Source organism: Dermochelys coriacea, chromosome 2, assembly GCF_009764565.3.
Source record: "Dermochelys coriacea isolate rDerCor1 chromosome 2, rDerCor1.pri.v4, whole genome shotgun sequence".
NCBI classification, from domain to species: Eukaryota; Metazoa; Chordata; order Testudines; family Dermochelyidae; genus Dermochelys; species Dermochelys coriacea.
The window spans coordinates 143,205,002-143,227,445 of record NC_050069.1 but is presented as its reverse complement, the minus strand read 5'-3'; the positions used below and the strand labels follow the sequence as shown (position 1 = coordinate 143,227,445).

The window sequence follows — 22,444 nt, the reverse complement described above, 5'->3', positions numbered from 1 at the left end:
TTTATGGATGCAATTTTGTACGGTCAAGAACCATAGGGAAGTCAAACAAAATTCTCATAGTAACTGTCGCTTGGCCAAACAGCACCGTTTATTAAAGGAAAATTAGTGATTTTTTTCTTCTAAAATTTCAGAATTATACAGTCATGTTTGAAAAACAATAGAATGGTCTTGAGGTTACCATCATCCCTTGGCACATATTAACCAAGATGGAAAGAAGAAACTCATTGATATCGATGAGCGCAGTGAGTGACTCTGAACGCCCTGTTTTTGTAAGCTTCAACAAATGTTCACAAATTTTATGTGGATAAATAGAGCTTTGCTTTAAATTCACCTTTTTTATGAGTTTGTTGTTGTCTTCATCTAGAAATATTAGCTTAGAGTAAAACAACATGTACCCCTCCTCCCCCAGTGCCATAAGAACAGGTGCTACTGTTCCACTGTCACCTGTGCACTGTCTCTCCTGCTCCAAGAACAAGAGTAAGGGGAATGGAAAGAAAATTTTCCCCGTGAGTCATCTCTTTTTATTCATACCTAAAAGTATCACTGACTAACTGAAGAAGTTTTTCTAGAACAAAGAGGTAACGAAAACAAGCTATTTGTCATTAATTGTGTTAGCTTGTATTTAGGACTCCTGCTAGTGACATTTCTTTTGTTACTTTCAAGGATACCTTTAAGTTAGGATAAACAGAGAGAGTTGATAACTGACAGGGCCAGATAGAAGCCAATGTGGGCTGCCTGCTGGCACCAAGGGAAAGAAGCAGAGGAGCCAAGTCTGGCTGAAGTCTGTACTGTCAAGGAAAGAAGGTGGCTCTTGGAAGAGGGCAGAAACTCCTAAGAGTCCCAGGCTTGCCCCAACAGCTCTGTAGAAGTGGTACACATGGCTGCTTGCACCTTTACTCCCTCACTTCCCTTCAGAATAGCCAGCTACACCTTTAGGACCCTGAGTTCAAAAGCTATTACTGACTGAGGTAAAGGAGAACTTCCAGTAGCTGTCACTAGCAACAACATTCATATTCCCAAACAATTATGATTTGCTGTTAGTTATTAATGTTTAGTCTGAGTAGCACAATTTGAATTTACTAGAAATCGGAGTTAGTGCTTTTTAGCACTCTGGCAGTCTTCATAGAAGTAATGGTAGCCTCTTCATTCTCCAAACCTATTTATAGCAGTACCAAATTTATTTTTACTCAATAGGTGCTCAAAAAGTAAGTCCTTGTTGTTAAAAAGATGCCAGCTGACAACTGCCTTGTAGCATGGTAGGACTCCTCAGCAACAGGGCTTCCTTTTAGTTAAGATTTATAAACCTTGGAAAGCCTAAATTATCTGCTAAAACATAAAGGGAAAATCTCCAACTGCAAAAGTACAAATTTCTTTGCTCTGAGAGCCAACCACCACCCTTTTGGGAACTGTGTTACTCTGCCAGGTTAGATGGCTATTCTTCCACTGCATTTGACACTTTGGACAGCAGAGGTTAACAGCAGCATCAGTTTTGTGGAATCTTGGCAAATGTGAAATATAACCTTTGCTTGATCTCAGATAGAATATGGTTATAGTTGGAATTTGCAGAGGATTGCCATCTGCATTCTCACACCATTCCATTCTAAGTCTAGGCTCAATTCCTCATGTTTGTTTTCTCTGTGAAGGAGTAGGGCCATGTTTTATCAGTGCTGAGTAAATACCCATCCTCTACCAATCTGTAATCCTCCTTCCTCTGTCTAATTAGCAAGATAAAATAAAATATGTTTTTAAAACAAAAAGCTGGAGTGCTTGGAACAGAGGAGCTTCTATCTTCTCTTTAGAAAATAGTTCTAAAAAAGGTCACACTCTGCCAAAGGGATCTCTGATGAATGTGCACCAATTGGCAACTTGCATACATCCAACTCTGCTTCTGTATGTTAACTGCTGTGATAGTGAAAAAAGCGGCAATTCAATCTGGCCACATCTCTAAAGCCTAAGTGCCATTTATTCAAAAAGAGTGAAATCTCTGGTTTCTTCCATGAATACAGGAAGCTCCCCACATAGTAAAACCACCACATTTTCTTTGTAGGGGAACAGGACCTTGAGAGGCTAAGCAAAGGAACTCTGTAGCTTTTGTATGCCATGAAGCTAGGTTCTGTGGTGGTTTTGCCACAGGAACATTTCTGACTAAGCCAAAGACCAGGTTGGAGTGTGGCCAGTGGATCAGCAAACTGCACTGTCCATTGGCCACAGCCTCTACTACAGCTCATGGGTTATAGCAGCAGCCACAGGAAGGCAGCATAGGTGCTTCCTGTCACAACTCTAGGCTAAAAGGACAGAATTCTGCCCCCAACACCCACATAAGTCCCTGACACAAAGCCCAGTTACTCGGGCTTTGCAGAGCAGCGTGGCGATATTTGACCGTAAGAAAATATCAGTTTCAAGTCAGTGTTATTGTCATGGTTTCCAAGCACTCAGGAAAGCTTTAGGGTCCAGGTTTCCTTGTGGGTTAGGGAAAACATGAATGGACACAGATTTGGGATATTTTTTCCTGCCTCTATTTTTTGCAGTATGCACAGCGTTGCTGTCCGTGCCAGTGTCAAAGAGTGTCTAGTGGAGCCAGAGTTGACCAAACTCCACCAGCAACACACAACACTGTCACAGTGCAGTGAATTGTGAGGATATGCCCTTACAGGAAAAACAGCACAAAGGCTTAGATGTGTGGATTGCAAGTGCCCAAGGTAGTTCAATTGTCAGGACAAACAACAATGAACAGAGCAGAAAAAAGTGACTGTTTTTGTAAACGTATTCCTACCTGGCTAATACTTTGCATGATCCCATCAGATTACCTATTATATTTGAGCTTGCTAGTGCCTCTGCCTCACATTTTAAGCTTTATTATTAGTCTTTCAGCTACTTTAAGGGTGACATAGTTTGATTTCCCTTACAATAAGAGTTGGTGAGCAGCATTTATCCAATATTCCACTAGATTTGCTGTTGCATCTGTTTTGTATTCAACATAAAATAAATGTTTGGCCAAATGGTGTTTAATTTTTATGGTACATGGCTGTTATTTTGATTTAACCTACAATATTAAAGTATTTTGAAACACTTTTTCATTAGCTCAACTTTAAAACCAAAAATCTCTCCATTACAGTTAGTTTTAATTCTATCAAGACGTCCTTCTTCCTGATACACCCTGTTTTCTGAGCAGAGGATTAATCACACACAGAAAAAACAAAAAGTGATACCACTCTTAGCCAGAAAATCATTGCCCTTCATGTTTAAGATGCAATTAAAGTTATATCGTTAGACAATCATACAACAGTGTGTCATATCAGATGCTGATGTCATGGCATCACCTGTGTTTTCATGTGGCTGTGTAGTCTGATCCATGAGGAGCAATATCATGAACAGATATCACACAGGAACGCACAGGCTCCCATTGAAAAATTATGATGCTTGGCACTTTTTTCAATCAGTTTTTCATGTCTGTCTTCCTCAAAGTGTTTATAACATTTATTGATAGTTGCTCTCCATTCAGATCTGTCCATGGCTATGTCTTCAAAGTGACCAATATTTATGCTGCATGAGATGAGATTCTGCTTAAGGGTCTCTTTGAAGAGTTTCTGCTAAAGGGTCTCTTTTTTCACTCCTGTGCTTTCAGAGTTTCAGAGTGCCACAGAAAACCTTTTGAGGGGAGTTTATCATTGGCCATTCCAATAACATGACTTGTCTATTTAAGATGAGCTATGATAATCAATGCCTTAATGCTGTTTGGTTTTGTTCTTTTAAGGATGTTAATGTTTGAGACTTTGTCTGCCAATGGACTTTCAGAATACAGTGGAGACAGAGCATGTGAAATATTTCAAGTTGTTTAATGCGTCTGTGATAAACTGTCCACATTTCACATCCATGTAAAAGGGATACATCACTGCGTCATTGTATATCATCAGTTTTGTTGACTGTTTGATAGTTGAGTATCCTATGGTGAACTCTTCAGAAGGCCTGGCTTGCCTTTAATGTTCTATTTGGCTATTTCTTGATCCAGGGAACCATCAGTTGAGAGGATACTGCCAAGGTAAGTAAAGTGATTGATGCTCTTTAGTTCTATAATATCGGTGATGTTTGGCTCAGTGGTAATGGTTGATGGAGCTGATTGGAAGAGGACTTCAGTTATTTTTCAGATTGATGGTGAGTCCAAACTGTTTAGTTGCCTCTGAGAACCTGTAGGTCACTCTCACTATGACTAATCATTAGCACAATCATTAGTAAAACGGTCTTCACATACAAGTTCATCAAGAACTTTTGTCTTTGCAATAAGACTTTGGAGACTGAAGAGTTTTCCATCAGTTCTGTACCTTATGTTGATGCCCTTCTGAACCTTCTGTTTTGTTTAGAAAGGTTGCAAAGAAGAGACCAAAAAGGGCTGATGCCACCATACAGCCTTGTTTCACCCGATTAGATATGGGAAATGCTTTGGAAAGGCCACCATCCAAGAGTAATTCACCAGTCAGGTCTTCACGGAATTGACATATGAGGTTAATGAAACTGGTGGGGCAGCCAGACTTTTCTACAATTTTTGGGAGGCCATTTCTGCTCAGTGTCGAACACAGGTTTCTTTTAGATCAGTGAAGACAGCATATAGTTCCTTCTGTGTTTTGTTCTGAATCTGATTTTTCCTGAATCTGTCTAAGAATGAAAATCATGTGTGTGGTGCTCTGACCTGATCTGAATCCACATTGGTTCTCTGGTAGAAACTTCTTTATATTATTCCGACAAGCTGTCAAGGTTCCTTCCCCACTATGAACTCTAGGATACAGATGTGGGGACCTGCATGAAAACCCCCTAAGCTTATTTTTACCAGCTTAGGTTAAAACTTCCCCAAGGTACAAACTATTTTACCTTTTGCCCTTGGACTTTATTGCTGCCACCACCAAGCATCTAACAGATACATAACTGGGAAAGAGCCCGCTTGGAAACCTCTCCCTCCACCTCACCAAAATCCTCCCCAAACCCTACACCCCCTTTCCTGGGGAAGGCTTGATAAAAATCCTCACCAATTTGCACTGGGGAACATAGACCCAAACCCTTGGATCTTAACAATGAAAAAGCAATCAGGTTCTTAAAAGAAGAATTTTAATTGAAGAAAAAAAGTAAAAGAATCACCTCTGTAAAGTCAGGATGGTAAATATTTACAGGTTAAATCAGATTCAAAACAGAGAATCCCTCTAGGCAAAACCTTAAGTTACAAAAGGACAAAAACAGGAATATACATTTCATTCAGCACAGCTATTTTATCAGCCATTTAAACAAAACAGAATCCAACGCATATCTAGCTAGATTACTTACTAAGTTCTAAGACTCCATTCCTTTTCTGTTCCCAGCAAAAGCATCACACAGACAGAGAGAACCCTTTGTTTCTCCCCCCCCTCCAGCTCTGAAAATATCTTGTCTCCTCATTGGTCATTTTGGTCAGGTGCCTGCGAGGTTATCCTAGCTTCTTAACCCTTTACAGGTGAAAGGGTTTTTCCTCTGGCCAGGAGGGATTTAAAGGTGTTTACCCTTCCCTTTTTATTTATGACACAAGCCAATTCATCAAAATATGGGTGAGGATTTTACCACCTACATATAGCAAGGAGATATCCTGATAGTTACCACAGCCACATTTATGGCATTTATTTTTGTATAATGTAATTACGATTATAGCTTTGAAGTCCTGAGGAATTTCCTCTGCTTTCCAGATATCCTGAATGATTTCACATAGATAGCTGACAATTTGGGAACTGCAAGTTTAAAGATTTGAGCTGGCATGATATCTTTGCCAAGTGATTACCTACCCCATTCCAATCTGGCCAGGTTACTGAAGTTGGTACATCATCCACACATGCAGTCATTCGGTAAGCAAAGCAAGAGCTCTCAGTGTGGCGACATGGAGCATACATAAGAATGGCCATACTAGGTCAGACCAATGGGCCACCTAGCTCAGTATCCTGTCTTCTGACCATGGCCAGTACCAGATGCTTCAGAGGGAATGAACAAAATAGGGAAATTTTGAGTGATCCATCCCCTGTCATCCAGTCTTAGCTACTGATAGTCACAGGTTTAGGGATAACCAAAGCATAGGGCTACATCCCCGACCATCTTGGCTAATAGTCACTGATGGACCTTCCTCCATGAACTTTTCTAATTCCCTTTTTTTAAGCCTAGTTATACTTTTTACCTTTACAACATCCCCTGGCAACAAGTTCCACAGGTTGACTGTGTATATATGAAGTGGTAAATAGCACTTCCCTATTCACTTTCTCCACACCAGTCATGATTGTATAGACCTCAATCATATTCCCCCTTAGTCATCTCTTTTGAAAACTGAACAGTCCCAGTCTTTTTAATCTCTTTTCATATGGAAGTTATTCCACCCCCCGATCATTTCTTTGCTCTGGGCCTTTTCCAATTCAAATACATTTTTTCTGAGATGGGTGACCAGAACTGCACGCAGTTTTCAAGGTGTGGGTGTACCATGGATTTATATAGAGGCATTATGATATTTTCTGTTTTATTATCTATCCTTTTCCTAACATTCGGTGAGCTTTTTTGACTGCCGCTGCACATTAAGTGGATGTTTTCAGGATCCACAATAACTCCAAGTTCTCTTTCTTGAGTGGTAACAGTTAATTTAGACCCCATCACTTTGCATGTATAGATGGAATTATTTTTTCCAACGTGCAATTTTGCACTTATTAACAGTGAATGTCATCTGCCATTTTGTCACCCAGCTTAATGAGATTCCTTTGTAACTCCAAAGTTACAGCAAAGTGTAAACTGTCTTGAGTAATTTTGTATTGTCTGCAAACTTCGTCATCACACTGTTCATCCCCATTTCCAGATCATTTATGAACATGTTGAACAGCACTGGTCCTAGAAAGATCCTTGGGGGAACCTCTACGTACCTCTCTCCATTCTGAAAACTGACCATTTATTCCTACCTTTTGTTTCCTGTCTTTTAACCAGTTGCTGATCCATGAGAGGACCTTCCCTCTCATCCCAAGACTGCTTAGTTTGCTTAAGTGCCTTTAGTGAGGAACCTTGTCAAAGGCTTTCTGAAAGTCCAAGCACACTATATTCACTGGATTACCCTTGTCCACATGTTTGTTGACTCCCTCAAAGAATTCTAATAGATTGGCAAGGCATGATTTCCCTTTACAAAAGTACCATCATCATCCAGTGGCTTCATGGCTTGTTTCCTGCTTCTGATGTACTTTAAAAAAATTCTGGTAGTTTTTGTCTTTTGCAAGTTGCTCTTCAAATTATTTCTTGGTTGGCCTTATTATATATACTTGACTTTCCAGAGTTTATGCTCCTTTCTATTTTCCTCATTAGGATTTGACCTCCGATTTGTAAAGGATGCCTTTTTGCATCTTACCCCCTCTTTTACTCTACTGTTTAGACAAAGTAGTATTTTTTGGTGCTCTTACTGGTTTTTAATTTTTTTTTAAAAACGTTTAGTTTGAGGCTCTATTACAGGGTTGGGCAAACTTTTTAGCCAAGGGCCACATCTGGGTATGGAAATTGTATGGTGGGCCATGAATGCTCACAAAATTGGGGTTGGGGTGTGGGAGGAGGTGAGGGCTCTGCCTGGGGATGTGGCCTCCAGAGTGGGGCCAGAAATGAGGAGTTCAGGGTTTGGGAGGGCCAGATGCAGCCTGTGAACCATAGTTTGCCCACCCCTGCTCTATTATGTGTTTTAAAATAGTCTCCATGCATCTTGCAGGCATTTCACTCTTCCGACTGTTCCTTTTCATTTCCCTTTAACTAGCCTCCTCTTTGTATAGTTTCCCTTTCTGAAGTTAAATGCTAATGTGGGGGATTTCTTTAGTATTTCCTGCCTACAAAGATGTTAACTTTAATTATATTATGGTTTCTGTTACCATGCAGTTCAGCGATATTCACCTCTTGTACCAGATCCTGTGCTTCACTTAGAACTAAATCAAGAATTGCCTCTCCCCTTGTAGGTTCCAGGACTAGCTGCTCTGAGAAGCACTCATTAGTTGTGTCTAGAACTTCTACCTCTGCATCCCATCCTGAGGTGACATGTACCCAGTCAGTATGGGGATAGTTGAAATCTGCATTATTATTGGATTTTCTGTTTTTGTAGGCTCTCTAAGCTCCCTGAGCATTTCACAATAGCATCCTGATCAGATGATCAATAGATGACCAATAGTATATTCCTACTGCTATGCTCTTATTATTCAAGCATAGAATTTCTATCCATAGAGATTCTATGATACAGTTTGTTTTATTTAAGATTTTTACTATATTTGACTATGCTTTCTTTCACATATAGTGCCAGTCCCCCACCAGCATGACCTACAATGTCATTCATATACATTTTGTACCATGGTATTCTCATGTCCTATTGATTACCATTGTTCTACCAAGTTTTTGTGACAGCTATTATATGAATATTCTCATTTAATACCAGGCACTCAAGTTTCTCCATCTTAGTATTTAGACTCCTAGCATTTGTATACAAGCACTTATAAAATTGGTCTATATTTTAGTTGTCTGCTGTCATGTGATATATTTGAATTGAACCCTTTGTTTGACTGTTCCTCTTCAGTTCCTACCTGTTCTTCATCAACTTCTATCCTCTCCTCTTTATTGAGATATAGAGTATCCCTTTAATAAATCCTCACCTAAAGGGTTTATCTGCCTGAATAGTGTGCTCCTTCACATCTGTTGGGTTTCTCCCAGCCCTTGGTTTGAAAACTCTTCCCTTATATTTTTAATTTTACTTGCTAGCAATCTAGTTCCATTTTGATTTAGGTGGAGCCCATCCTTCCTGTATAGGTTCCTCCTTCCCAAAAGGTTCCTAATAAATCTAAATCCCTCCTCTCAACACCATCTTCTCATCCACACATTGAGACTCTGCAGTTCTGCCTGTCTAACTGGCCCTCTGTGTGGAACCAGAAGCATTTCAGAGAATGCTACCATGGAAATCTGGGATTTTAATCTTCTACCTAGCAACCTAAATTTGACTTACAGGACTTTTCTCCTACCTTTCCCTATGTCTTTGGCATCTACATATACTATGACCATTGGCTCCTCCCCAGAATGGCACATATGTCTATCTAGAGGTCTTAAGAGTTCTGAAACTTTTGCACCAGGCAGACAATTAACCATGCAGTTCTCCCAGTCATCACAAACCCAGCTATCTATATTTCTAATAATTGAATCCTACATTACTGCTATCTGTCTCTTCCTAACAACTGGGGTCTCCTCCCCTGGAGGGGTTCCTCAGTCTGAGAGGATACCATGACATCTTCTGGAACAAGGATTCCAACTATGGAATCATTTCCCTCCATTCCAGCTTGATGTTCTCCTTCCCCATGACTTTAATCCTCTTCAAACAGGACAGAGACTGTCAGACCAGGGGTGAGACCCCACTACTGTGTTTTGGAAAGTCTCCTCTGTGTACCTCTCTGTCTCCCTTAGCTCCTTCAGTTCCGCCACTGTGGTCTCAAGAGCCCATACATATCTCTGAGGGCCATGAGCTCCTTGCAACATATGCACACATACTCTACCTGCCCACAAGGCAGGTAATTGTACATGCTATATGCAGTGCAACAAACTGGATAGATCCCACTATGCTGCTGGACTTCTGCCTGCATTATTTTTACTCTTGCAAGAGTTTTTTTTGTGTTTGCTCTGGGGAGGAGGGGTTATTAGCCTAGGTGTATCTGCCGCACATTCCCTCTCTAAAGTCCCTTGCAAAACTCTCCTGTTCGCTAGCTCCTCTGGTCCCATATAACCTGACTTTTTAAACCCCTGTTCTCCATACATTATCCCCACCCCTTGTCAAGGGATCCTAAAAAGGAGTTAGGGTTTAAAGGATCTACGGACTCATTAGTAAGCTCTCAACCTAGCATAGCAAGCCACTTTGTTTAGTACACAGCCCCCAAAAGAGATCACACTATAATCTGCACACAAGCAAACAACAGACAAACTTACCCCATGGATCATGTAGTCTCCTCTTTCACCTGGAGGGCCCCCTCACAAAACTCTCCTGTTTGCTGCTCCTATTTACTAGCTCCTCAAGTCACTTTGAACCCCTGTGCAGACTGTAATGGATAGAGATAACACATCAAAAGGCATACAGCAGTAATTGCAAGGGAACTTGCTAGTTACAGCTACCCTGAACTAAACCAGACTTGCAGATTAAGTCTCCATAAAGGAACTAAGAGGTGACTATACCTTCTTTTGGAAAGGGAAACAAGCAGAGGAAGACAATTTTTTTGGCAGCAGTCTTGCCATTGAAAACAACCTCCTGAAATCACTGAAACAATTACTTGTGGGCAAAAATGAATGCCTAATGACGCTACAACTTCCCATGGGAAAAGTCACGCTTTGTGACTCTGATCAGCGCTTATGCGCCAACCGTGAATAATACAGAAGAAACAAAAGAGCAGTTCTATCATGATTGGGATAACATAATTAAAGCTATATTCAGTGAAGACATGCTCATACCTCTCAAAGACTTTAATACCAGAGCTGGAAAAGACAGTGAGGCTTGGAGTGGTGTAATAAAAACCCATGGCATCAGAGAAACAGCAATGGTTTCCTCCTCTCAGTAAGTGTACTGAGCATGAGCTTGTTATTACCAACACAATCTTCAAGCAAGCCGACAAATATAAACCTCTTGCATTCAGCCAAGATCAAAGCACTGGTACCTGATTACCATATAATGACATAGTCAAAGGGACATCGAGATCACCAGAGCAAGCCAAGGCCAAAGTGTTGGACTGACCACAGGGTGGTCAGAGCCATTATTAATTTACATGCTGGTGCCCATCAGTGAAAGCAATGCTGAACAGATTAAATGGAAACTGAACAGAGCAAAGCTAAAATTTCCATTTCTTCAAGAAAAACTGAAGGAAAAACTTAGAAGAAAAAATTGATAGAACTACATCAGCCAATAACACATTCAAAAAGTGGAATATATTCAAATCAGCCATTCAAGCCTCGAAAGAAACTCTTGGCAAAAATCAAAGACGGCATCAACACTGCTTTGATGAAAATGATGATGAAATCAAAAAGATCCTCAAGGAAAATAATGTGTTTATGTCTTGGCAAAATAACAAAGAATCAACATCAAATAAAGATAAATTTAAGCACCTGAAAGCCAAAGTTCAAAGACAGCTGTGTGTCCTAGAGGGTGACTGGTGGGAAAAGAAAGCAGAAGAAACACAGCGTTATGTTAATACTAGCAACACAAAGATGTTTTATGATTCCCTGAAGACCATTTATGCCCCATCAGAACTGGAACCAGCTCCATTAAAAAGAGTTCAGATGGAACTACCTTAATTAGGGACAAGAGAGGCATCTCTGAAAAATGGATGCAGCACTTTACTGAGCTACTCAACCTTCCCTCTACTGTCAACCCACAGATGCTGGAGGAACTTGACCTAACATCCCATACATGAAGAAATTGCCCAACCAAGGATGTTTGGGATATAGGAGAGGTAGTACCTCTGTAAGTCAGAGCAGTCACACTCTGAATTTGGTCTTCTTTCGCTGGTCCTCACTTTTCATTCTCTTTCTTTAATTGGTCCTCACTTCACACAGAGCTCTCATTTTTTCCCACTACTATTGGTACATGGTTTACTGTTGAAGAATTGGTCTTCATAACTATGCTGAATTATTTAAGATGTAGCAGTATACAAACTGTGGTTTACTTTAAAACTTTGATCAGTCCAAACACAATCCACTGGATTGTATTACAGTGACTGGATGGTGTTACACAGGCTGCATGGCACATCACTTTGCTAAACCTGAAACATCAACACTGCACTTCAACAGGAAGTCTCTAAATAGACAGCTCCAAATTATATTTAAAAAGGAAAAATCAGCAAAAATCCACCTGAACAAATAAACCCACAAAACTACTAAATGGATAAAAATCCTGAATGAATTTGCTAATGGTAAAATATAATAATGTAAATTCATTAAGTACTTAAATTTCCAAAACACTCAGAATTGCTGTAGACTGAAACTATTTTTTTAGTCTAAATACTATGAGGGTGAATGTGTTTTTCTTTCATTTACTGGAAACAAAATGGTGCTGCATCAGCATATAGAATGCTAAATATAACAGGGAGGTAAGTTAAATACATGCTAAAATGTAAAAAGAAGGGACATTTCTAAAAATGTATTTTGTATTTTAAAAATTGCAAAGAAGTTAGTTGGCAGAAGGAGGCAGTTGCTTTATAGGAAAAAATAAAAGGGAATGAAAATGAGGGAGAGGAGAACCTGAGATGAGTCTATGAAGGAAAAGGACCAGTTCATAGACAAAGGAGTCGGAGAATCCAAATAAGATTCAAGTCAGAAACCAAAATGTTGAAATAGAAGAGAATTCAGACAACAAAAGGATGACATTTTAAAAAAGAAAGGTAGAAGTGGTAACTGTAGTTGTAAAATAATGGAATGTAATATAGATGAAGAGAATGAAAGAATGGAAACAAAACTAATTTCTAGTGAAAAAAACCTGTTTAATCTAAATATTAATTCTGCAGTTTTCACAACCCAGGAATAAAGTTTCTCTAGGAAATTACTCATGTACCGGATTTTTATTCTTCCCATACTTCACTCTAAAACAAAAAAATGTTCTGTGCACTAAAATTAGCCACTTTACTAAAAAAAAAAAAAACAAAAAAAAACCCACACACCACATAATGGCTGCAACATTAAGCCACAGGCACAAAGCTTTCACAGGGTTGGAAAATTCACATGGTGCTAACTAAGGAGCAGAATCGGTTCACTCAAATGGAAGATGGTAAGCCTAAACATTTTCAGTGGGAACTCCCAATATAGCAGAATTAGTCAGAAAGGAAATTCAGAATCCTGAATTTCCATGGTTGGAGAGAATAGAGGAAGGGCAGCCTGACTCAAAACATCCAACTGACCTACCCAGAATCAGGAACACACTGGAATTTAACAGAAGTCTGGAAATAAGAACTACTTTGAGTGGTTGTCCACACTGATTCCACTCTTGGTGCACATGTGCCCTCTGCATGCAAGATCAGAATTTTTTCAATAGCAGTGTCCATTGGGACCCCACCTGCATCCCTGGGTGCCTTGTGTTGCTTTGTGTAAGTTACCAAGGCATAGGCAGTCTGGTCTAGCAGCCACAGTGAGGCTGGGGTTCACAAATCAAGGATGGCAATCAGTGAACAAGGGTTGGAGGAATCACTAGAGCAGAGTTCAGTAAACAAGAGTCAGAGTCAAAGTGAGGCTGGAGATCAGAGGAAGCACCAGGCTAGAGTCCGGAGCCAAGAGTCAGGGTCAGAGACCAGACATCAGAAGACAAAGTGAGGTCTGGAGTCACAACAGACCAGAAATCTGTATGGTTTCCCAGACAATTGCCTGGGCCACCCTCTAGGGTTAAATAGAGCACTTAGCCAATCGGAGAGCCATAGCATACTGTCACTCTGAGTTCCTTGGGCAGTACTTCCTACAGCAACTATTCTTCACAGTGCTCCATGGCTGTGCCTCTATATGGCCTCCTGATGGCACTGTCCCAGGAATGTCAGCTGCCCCAGGCTCTACAGACCTACGTTGTAGTGCCTGCATCCTTACCCCCTGAAGCTGAGGGCATAAAGGGTGGAGCAGGCTGAAGCACCCCTCAGTGCCATCTCGCCACCAAGGCTGCAAGACACAAAAGCATCTGTGTCCCTTGGACTGCGTGAGTAGTTCATAGTTAGGCTGACAAAAGACACAAAGTAGGTACTTTGGTAAATTTCCTCCCTCCCTCCCCAACAAGGATTCTACAAGATGGCAGATACCAAGTCACTGGGATTTACGGCCTGCCCCTAGTGTGGTGCCCGTTAACGATGTGCACTCTTGGTGCCTCATTTACCTCAGGGACGGACACATCCTGGAACATTGTTCTGCGTGCTGTTCATTCTTGAAGCACACACTGAAGATGAAGGAGACAAGACTCAAGTTTTCCTTACTGAAGATCTATGCAGACCTCCTCCGAGTCCAAGAGATGTTCGGAGAAGCCTCCTCAGATGGGTCAATCTCTGTGTTGGTGCATCAGTGAGCTGCAACACTACTCCAGGCTCTTGGGCTGCTTCTCCCAAACCCCATTCGTCTGCCACATCAGCATCTGAGAGAGGCAGGAAGAAGCACCACTCCTGGGAAGAGGGTAGGCATAGACCACTTTCTCCAATGCCCAGCAAGAATCATAAGACCCACACCACTCCTCACAGCCTCAAGTCTTTCCACCTAAAGACTTAAGTCTAGGACCCATACAGTACCTCCATTCTGAAGACTAAGTCAGCACCAATGCTTTCTTTAGATAGCAAAGACTATGCTGCCCTTCGTATTAAGTGCCTCATCTACAACACCAACTGCTGTGGCAGTACCAACAGACCCTACAGCACCAGATACCTTGGTACTCACAATCTCGGCACTGAAGCAGTTCATTGAACCAAGTGATCTCAGTAGGCCTGGTTCCAATCTCACTAGCAAAAGCTATTAAGGGAGATTGTAGCTAAACCCCAATTGCTCAGTCACCACTGACATTGACATCTGCATATCCTAGACAGAGCACTCCAGATAGAACCGCCTTCCCCTTGAGGAGGTTTACTCCTGCCTCTCCTTCTTTGGAAGAGCATAGCAAAGCTTCTTCCCCTGCTCATGACTTGTCCTCCCTTGTGTGGCACAGTGACAGTCTGGGAGGGATTCCAGAGATTACTCTGTTGGGGTGCCAAAAAGATATTGGAATAACATTGGGAACACCCTTGTTGGTGTATGCAACCTGTGTATCCTCATTACTTGTATCAGCCATAGTCATACTGATCCCCCTAAGGTATGAAACCCTACACCAGAAAACCTTCATCCTCAACCATCTCAACAACCAAATTTTCTCCCCACAGGAAGCAGATTCAACCTCCCCAACCACCCAGCTGATTTAACCTCAGCTACTGAAAGGCAGTGAGGAGCACAGTGAAGACAACAATCATTCCCCAGAACAGGAGCACCTCCTACCATATCCTCTTCTTCCCCAGACAAGGCTGTCAGCCCTCAATCTACAGCCTCAGATGAGTTCAAGCTCTTTCAGGACCTAATAAAAAGACAGTAGAAACACTGGACTTTCCTCTAAAGGTCATCCAGGAAAAGTAGCATAAACTCCTAGATTTCCTCCATATGACAACACTAGGAAGGCTGGTGATGCCTATAAATGAGGGCTTACTCAAACCTGCCAAGATAATGTGGCACTTGCCTGCATCCATCCCAGCTACCTTCAAGAGAGCTGTGAGGTAAATATCAGGTACTGGTCAAAGGGGTTGGGTACTTTTGCCAGCATCCTGCACTTGTGTCCCTGGTAGTACAAGCAGTCCAGGCAAGATCAAAATAGCAGGGTTATCCAAAGTCGTTGCAAGAAGGACCCAAAGAAGCTGAAAGATCTATTCATCAGTGGGTCTAGGGATGAGAGTGTGACATTCCCCAGGGTACAATCTGAACTGTTGAACAACTGTATCCCCTCAATTCTCCAACCTGGGGTGTCTTTTCTACTGCTTTGCTGTAAGAACATCCACTCACACACAGCCTGCTCACACACAGCCTCAAGCATGTAAAATCACTCCCAGCTATGTTTCATGAATGCTCTTCCAGCCACTCATGAATTGTATTGCAGACACCAGCAAATTCTCAATCCCAGCCCTGCCTCCCAGAAATGTGCCCAGCAGTCGAATGGACAATGTAAGCTTATAGAAAGGCCATCATTTCATCAAAGGAAAATGAAATGCACCTTGTTATGCCAAATAGAGTTTCCTACACATTTAAATCCAAACACACTGGTTAAGATAAAATAATAAGATAAGTTTATTAACTACAGGAAGAAAAGAAAGATGTTAAGTGACTACAAGTAAGGAGTCATAAAAAGTCTGGATTGGTTACAAAAGAAATAAAAGATAAAACGCAACTGACATCTAACTTAAACTAAAATGGATTCAGAGCAAATGTCTCTCTCTCACCTATATGCTATAATAGGCTGGATTTCCTTCCAGCCAGGAGTCCCCCAAGCAATTCAGTGTGTTTCTTCTTTGTTGTTCTGATGTTGTGAGCAGAGATAAAGGGAGGAGTAGAGTAAATGTTTTTACCCTTCTTTTATAACTCAGTCCCACAGTCTGGGACTTCAAATTGGCATCAAAAGTATTGTCTATGTCAAGAGCCTGATTGGACCACCATTGTAGTGTTCAACCTCTCCATTTGGCAACCATCTATTTTATTTTCAAGATGCCCGAGCTAGGGAAATCTTGGAATGGTAGGTCCTGGAGATTGTAAACAAGGAGTATCCCATTCACTTTCAGTCTATTCCAACTCCTATCCCATACTCTCTGTCCTGCTTCAGGGACCTCTCTTACAAATGGATTGTTGAAGCAGGTGGTAGGGACTCTCTTTAGCACCTGGGAGTAGTGGAGGAAGTGCCCTTAGAGTCAGGGGCAAGGGCTTTTATTCCCACTATTTCCTAATCCCAAAGGAGAATGAGGATGGGTCTCCAACCAATCTTTGACATCTGAACATTTCTATTCATGGTTTCAAATTCTGCATGGTTACCCTCACTTCCATAACCCCCGTCTTGGATGCTATAGACTGGTTTGTGGTTCATGACCTGCAAGATGCATATTTTCACATTTTGATGCTTGCAGCACACAGAAATACTTCAGGTTCCTGGGAGGCTCATCACACTACCAACACAGACCTTCAGTCTCTCCACACCGCCAAGAGTCTTCACCAAGGTTCTGGCTGTTGCGGAGCTCATCTAAGAATGCAGGGACTCCAAGTATATCCCTATCTTGGTAACTGGGTAGGTCAAGGAAGATTTCCTCAGAGAGTGACCTACTCATTTTCTGTGATTCTAGATCTCTTTGCCTTGCTAGGACTCAAAGTCAACTGGGAGAAATCCACACTAACTCCCATCTAGAGCATAGAGTTCAGTGGGGCAGTATTAGACTCCAGATCACTGAGGACATTTATTCCTCAGAGATTCTAGACAAAAACAGACCTCATCAACTAGCTCCAAGCACAGCTAAGGACACCAGTGGCAACATGCCTCAGACTCATGGGTCAGACATGCACCTATGTTACAAAGAATGCCAGATTTCACCTTCAGTCCACATCAGGGTGGTTGAGATCAGTATACCCACCCAAAGGCAATGCATGGATTTGATGATCATAGTCCTACAAGAAGTCCTCTCCTGAAGCTGGTGAGCAGAACCTCTTCAGGTGTGCAACGGAATTCCTTTCTCCATACCTCCACCTACAAAGACTTTAGCAACAGACGCCTCTACTCAGGCATGGGGTGGGAAGGGTGGAGTGCATGTCGAACAACTGAAAATTTGAGGGATATGGTTTCTTCATGAGGCATACCTGCGCATAAACATTCTGGAACTCAGGCTGTGCTAGGCTTTCTTACTCCTTCTTCAGGATTTAGTAATACAAGTGCTGACAGAAAACTCCTTAGTAACACACTATATTAACAGACAAATGGAAGCAAGATCCTCTCCACTCTTTCAACAAACCATGTGTCTTTGGGATTGGTCATATCACCCTGGTATCTCTCTACCTACCCATTCTACAGATTACCCTAGCAGATCAGATCAGCAGGGACTTTTCAAAAATCATGAGCAGTCCCTGAAGGACTCAATCCTGAAGTTGAATTGTTTGTGACATGTCACAATAACAAGTATCAAATATTTGCTCCAGAGGGAGTGCAAGCCCAGGCTCCCTGACAGAGGCCTCCTTCATTCTGTGGAAACCAGGCTTAATGTACATCTTCCCACCAATACCCAAGATACCCAGGGTTCTGAGAAAGTTAGGTCAAAATAAAGGCTGCATCATCGTGATAGCCCCAGCATGGGTCAGGCAGTTCTGGTACTCAGTCCTGGTGAATTTATTGGTACAGACCCCAGTTACCCTACCAGTTCTGCCCAATCTCGCTTCCCAGAACATTATTCAGATCCGGCAGCTGAACGTAGCACTGTTACACCAGACAGCCTGGAGGTAGGCTGAATGACATCCATAGAAAGAATCTGCTCATCTAAGGTTCAAAACATTTTGCCTCAAAGCAGAAAACCTTTCACCAGACTAACAAACAAGGCCAAATAGAACAGGTTTGCTATCTAGGCAGCTCAGCAACAGCACAACTAAGAGCTCCAATTCCAACAATACTAAATTATTTGCTAGCCCTCTAGACTATCCATCAGCTCAGTAAGAGTCTATCACCCTCCTGTCCAGGGCCACACTGTATTTTCACACCCTACAATGACAAAATTCCTGAACGGACTTCGCAAAAAGAAAAGGAGTACTTGTGGCACCTTAGAGACTAACAAATTTATTAGAGCATAAGCTTCCGTGAGCTTACTCTGAAACCTGAAAGGACTTGTTTGTTTTCCTCTCAGCTAGGGAGCCCCCTGCTTCTAGGGACCTTAATATAACACTAGCTGGTTTGATGTTTAGAGCTGAGGGCAATCTGCTCCTTTTACTGTATTTCAATTTAAATGGCTTTTCTGGTGGTCATTCCATCAGCTAGGAGGACAGGGAAATCCAGACTTTCCAGGAAGGGAAGGGTCCCTTGTACACAGTTTTTCACAAGGACAGAGTCACCCTTAGACCTCACCCAGAGTTCCTGCCAAAGATGGTTTCAGAATTCCACATAAAGACCAATCTTTTCACCTCCAAACCTCATTCTAACTCAGGAGAAGCAAAACTCCATGCATTAGATGTAGTGGGAGCATAATATTTTTATTTAGATAGGACAAAATCTTTCAGGAACACTCCTTGTGGCATTCACTGATAGGGTCAAAGGCCTACTTAGAGGTTATCCAAAGTAGGTCTCTGACTGCATAAGGACTTGTTACCAACTAACTAAGAAAGAACCCCTAGCCATAATATTAGAGCTCAGGGGCCCAGACTGCTACCTGTCTGGGAAACATTTCCATACCTGATCTATGTAGGGCAGCAATATGGAGCCTGAGCCACACACTTACAACTAGTCCAGGCTTCCAGATTGGATGCCAGTTTGGGTAGGGCCATCCTGTAATTGCTGTTCAAGTAGGACACCTCTTACCTACCTCCAAACAACTGGGCAACTGACTTTTAATCACCAAGAATGGAATCTGAGTGGGCAATCACTTAAACAAGAAAGAACAGTTAGAATAGCTGTGGTTCTTCGAAATGCGTTGTCCACAAATATTCCACAACCTACCCTCCTTCCCCATTTATTCAGGGTCCTGCTCCTATGGGATACTGTATTAGCATCCCAGAAATCACCTACTACAGGACAGGCCAAACAGGGAAAATAACAGAATACCACTGGCCATCACGTACAGCCCCCCGATAAAACCTCTCCAACACATTATCAACGATCTACAAACTATCCTGGAAAACGATCCCTCACTCTCACAGACTTTGGTAGGCAGGCCAGTCCTCACTTACAGAAGCAAATAACTTCACCAGCAACTGACCACCACACCACACCACAGAAACACTAATCAAGGAACCAATCCCTGTAGCAAACCTCGTTGCCCACTCTGTCCCCATATCTCCTCTAGCAATACCATCAGAGGACCCAAGCACATCAGCCACACCATCAGGGGCTCATTCACCTGCATGTCTACTAATGTTATATATACCATCATGTGCCAGCAATGCCCCTCTGCCATGTACATTGGCCAAACCGGACAGTCCCTATGTAAAAATAAATGGACACAAATCGGAGATCAGGAATGGCAACATACAAAAGCCAGTAGGAGAACACTTCAATCTTCCTGGACATTCTATAACAGATTTAAAAGAAGCTGTATTTGAACAAAAAACACTTCAGAAACAGACTTCAAAGAGAAACTGCAGAACTAAAATTCATTTGCAAATTTAACGCCATTAATTTGGGCTTGAATAGGGACTGGGAGTGGCTGGCTCATTAAAAAAACAGCTTTGCCTCTCCTGAAATTGACACCTCCTCCTCAATTAATTGTGAGTGGACCACATCCCCCTGACTGAATTGGCCTTGTCAACACTGGTTCTCCATTTGTGAGGTAACTCCCTTCTCTTCATGTGTCAGTATATAATGCCTGCATCAGTAATTTTCACTCCATGCATCTGAAGAAGCGTTTTTTTACCCACGAAAGCTTATGTCCAAATAAATCTGTGAGTCTTTAAGGTGCCACCGGACTCTTGTTGTATTAGTGAAGGAACTGAGTGGTGATTGAGCACACTCTGCCCTTTATGCCATTGGTCATGGGTCACCAGGATATCCAATGCACAAGGCAGAGTCGTAGGGATCCAGAAGCCAGTATAGAAATACAGGGTCTCCCCAGAGGAAGGCATCTGTGCCTGCAAAGATTCTCAAGGGACCTGCAGGGTGTAGAGGCCGAGAACCAATGTTCCATCTAATTTTTCCCTGATGTGCAGAATTAATTTTGTTATGTGCACCACTATCGAGGTATGCGTGGGTGTGTGCCACCAGTCAACACAAAAAACCTAGACACCATATACGTTTTTTAAAAGTTACCATAGGGATAATTACTCCAGGTTAGGCATTTTAGAACTCACTATTCAAAGAATTACATTTAAGTATAAGAGAAAAATAAAAATTATGAAATGCATAGACCAGTCAAAAAACTAAAACAACACACTTTGAAAGAATAAAATTGTAGAGAATATATGTGCATTGCAGGAAGTACCAAGTAGTAACAACAACACAAGTGTATGTTGGAAGGTGAGCATGAAACACAGCGTGTGTGCATTTGTGTGAGATACACACAAAGAGACAGCATGTGAGAGAGAGATAAAGTGACAGTGTGTAGGTGCACTGGCTGTTGGGGAAGTCTTTGAGAGACTGTGCGCTGCCTCTTTAAGGTAATCACTCACCGCAGCAGCTCTCCTGCTCCTAAGCCCTGTCCCCCCTCCCCCACTCTGCAGGCATTGGATACATGGGCAAGATGGGAGGCAGGGAAGAGGGACACCTTCACATCAGCACCCCCCCCTTCCCTCCCCTCTCTGCACACCAAGCAGGAGGCTCTCGGGAGCAGCTAGCCAGGGGTTCCAAGGCAAGGGGCAGGAGCAATACTGCAAATGCGGCTACAAAGCAGCGGGGGAAGGAGCACCTGAATACATGCTGCTGGATGTGTGTGGCGGTCAAGGTTCCTTCCCCACTCTGAACTCTAAGGTAAAGATGTGGAGACCTGCATAAAGGACCCCCCAAGCTTATTCTTACCAGTTTAGGTTAAAAACTTCCTCAAGGTACAAACTTTGCCTTGTCTTTGAACCCTATGCTGCCACCACCAAGCATGTTAAACAAAGAACAGGGAAAGAGCCCACTTGGAGACATCTTCCCCCCCAAAATATCCCCCCCAAGCCCTACACCCCCTTTCCTGGGGAAAGCTTGATAAAAATCCTCACCAATTTGTATAGGTGAACACAGACCCAAACCCCTGGATCTTAAGAACAATGAAAAAGCAAAACAGGATCTTAAAAGAATAATTTTAATTAAAGTAAAAGAATCACCTCTGTAAAATCAGGATGGTAAATACCTTATACAGGGTAATCAGATACAAAACATAGAGAATCCCTCTAGGCAAAACCTTAAGTTACAAAAAGACACAAAAACAGGAATTATATTCCATTCAGCACAGCTTATTTACTAGCCATTTAAACAAAAGAAATCTAGCGCATTTCTAGCTAGATTACTGACTAACTTTTTACAGGAGTTCTGAAGAACATTCCTGATCTGTTCCCAGCAAAAGCATAACAGACAGACAGACCCTTTGTTTCCCCCTCCCCCCCAGCTTTGAAAGTATCTTGTCTCCTTATTGGTCATTTTGGTCAGGTGCCAGTGAGGTTATCTTAGCTTCTTAACCCTTTACAGGTGAAAGAGTTTTGCCTTTGGCCAGGAGGGATTTTATAGTTCTGTATACAGAAAGGTGGTTACCCTTCCCTTTATATTTATGACAGTGTCTCTGCTAATGAAGTGTGCAGCACTTGATTCACGCCTGGGTGGATGGGCAACCATGAAGCTTTGAGAGAACGCAGCTGAGAATCCCTGGTTCTTCCATGCAACCCACACTCAGATTTTCACATGGAAAAGTACTATTCGAGCCTGTTTAATCAGTGGGGGGATGTCTAGCAACAGCAGAAGCAACTTTACCAATATTATATAATCAATTAACCTAATTACTGAAGCTATTTACATTCAGATGGCTTTCTTTGCAATCATACTCCTGCCTTGCTCCTTCTGTAGCTAACAGCCCTGTGCAACATGAGTGTAAAACACTACCAAATCAGAATGGTAGCATTTTGTACACACTTTGCACAGGAGTAAATGATGCTACAAAGAGCAAGGCAGTGGAGAATCAGACCCATAGTATATTTTTGTGCATAGTCTGGTATTAATCTAGGTTGCAAAGTGCACCTGCTGTTC

General features: G+C 42.0%; 1 long non-coding RNA gene across 1 annotated transcript; it reads right to left on the bottom strand.

Moving 5' to 3' along the window:
• Window positions 1-3,272: 3,272 nt before the first annotated feature.
• On the bottom strand, window positions 3,273-21,761 carry LOC122458513. Its single transcript, XR_006278554.1, has 3 exons — window positions 21,723-21,761; window positions 9,970-10,079; window positions 3,273-4,185 (listed from the first exon to the last, which is right to left on the bottom strand). It is a non-coding gene; the product is annotated as an uncharacterized LOC122458513 (long non-coding RNA).
• Window positions 21,762-22,444: the final 683 nt, after the last annotated feature.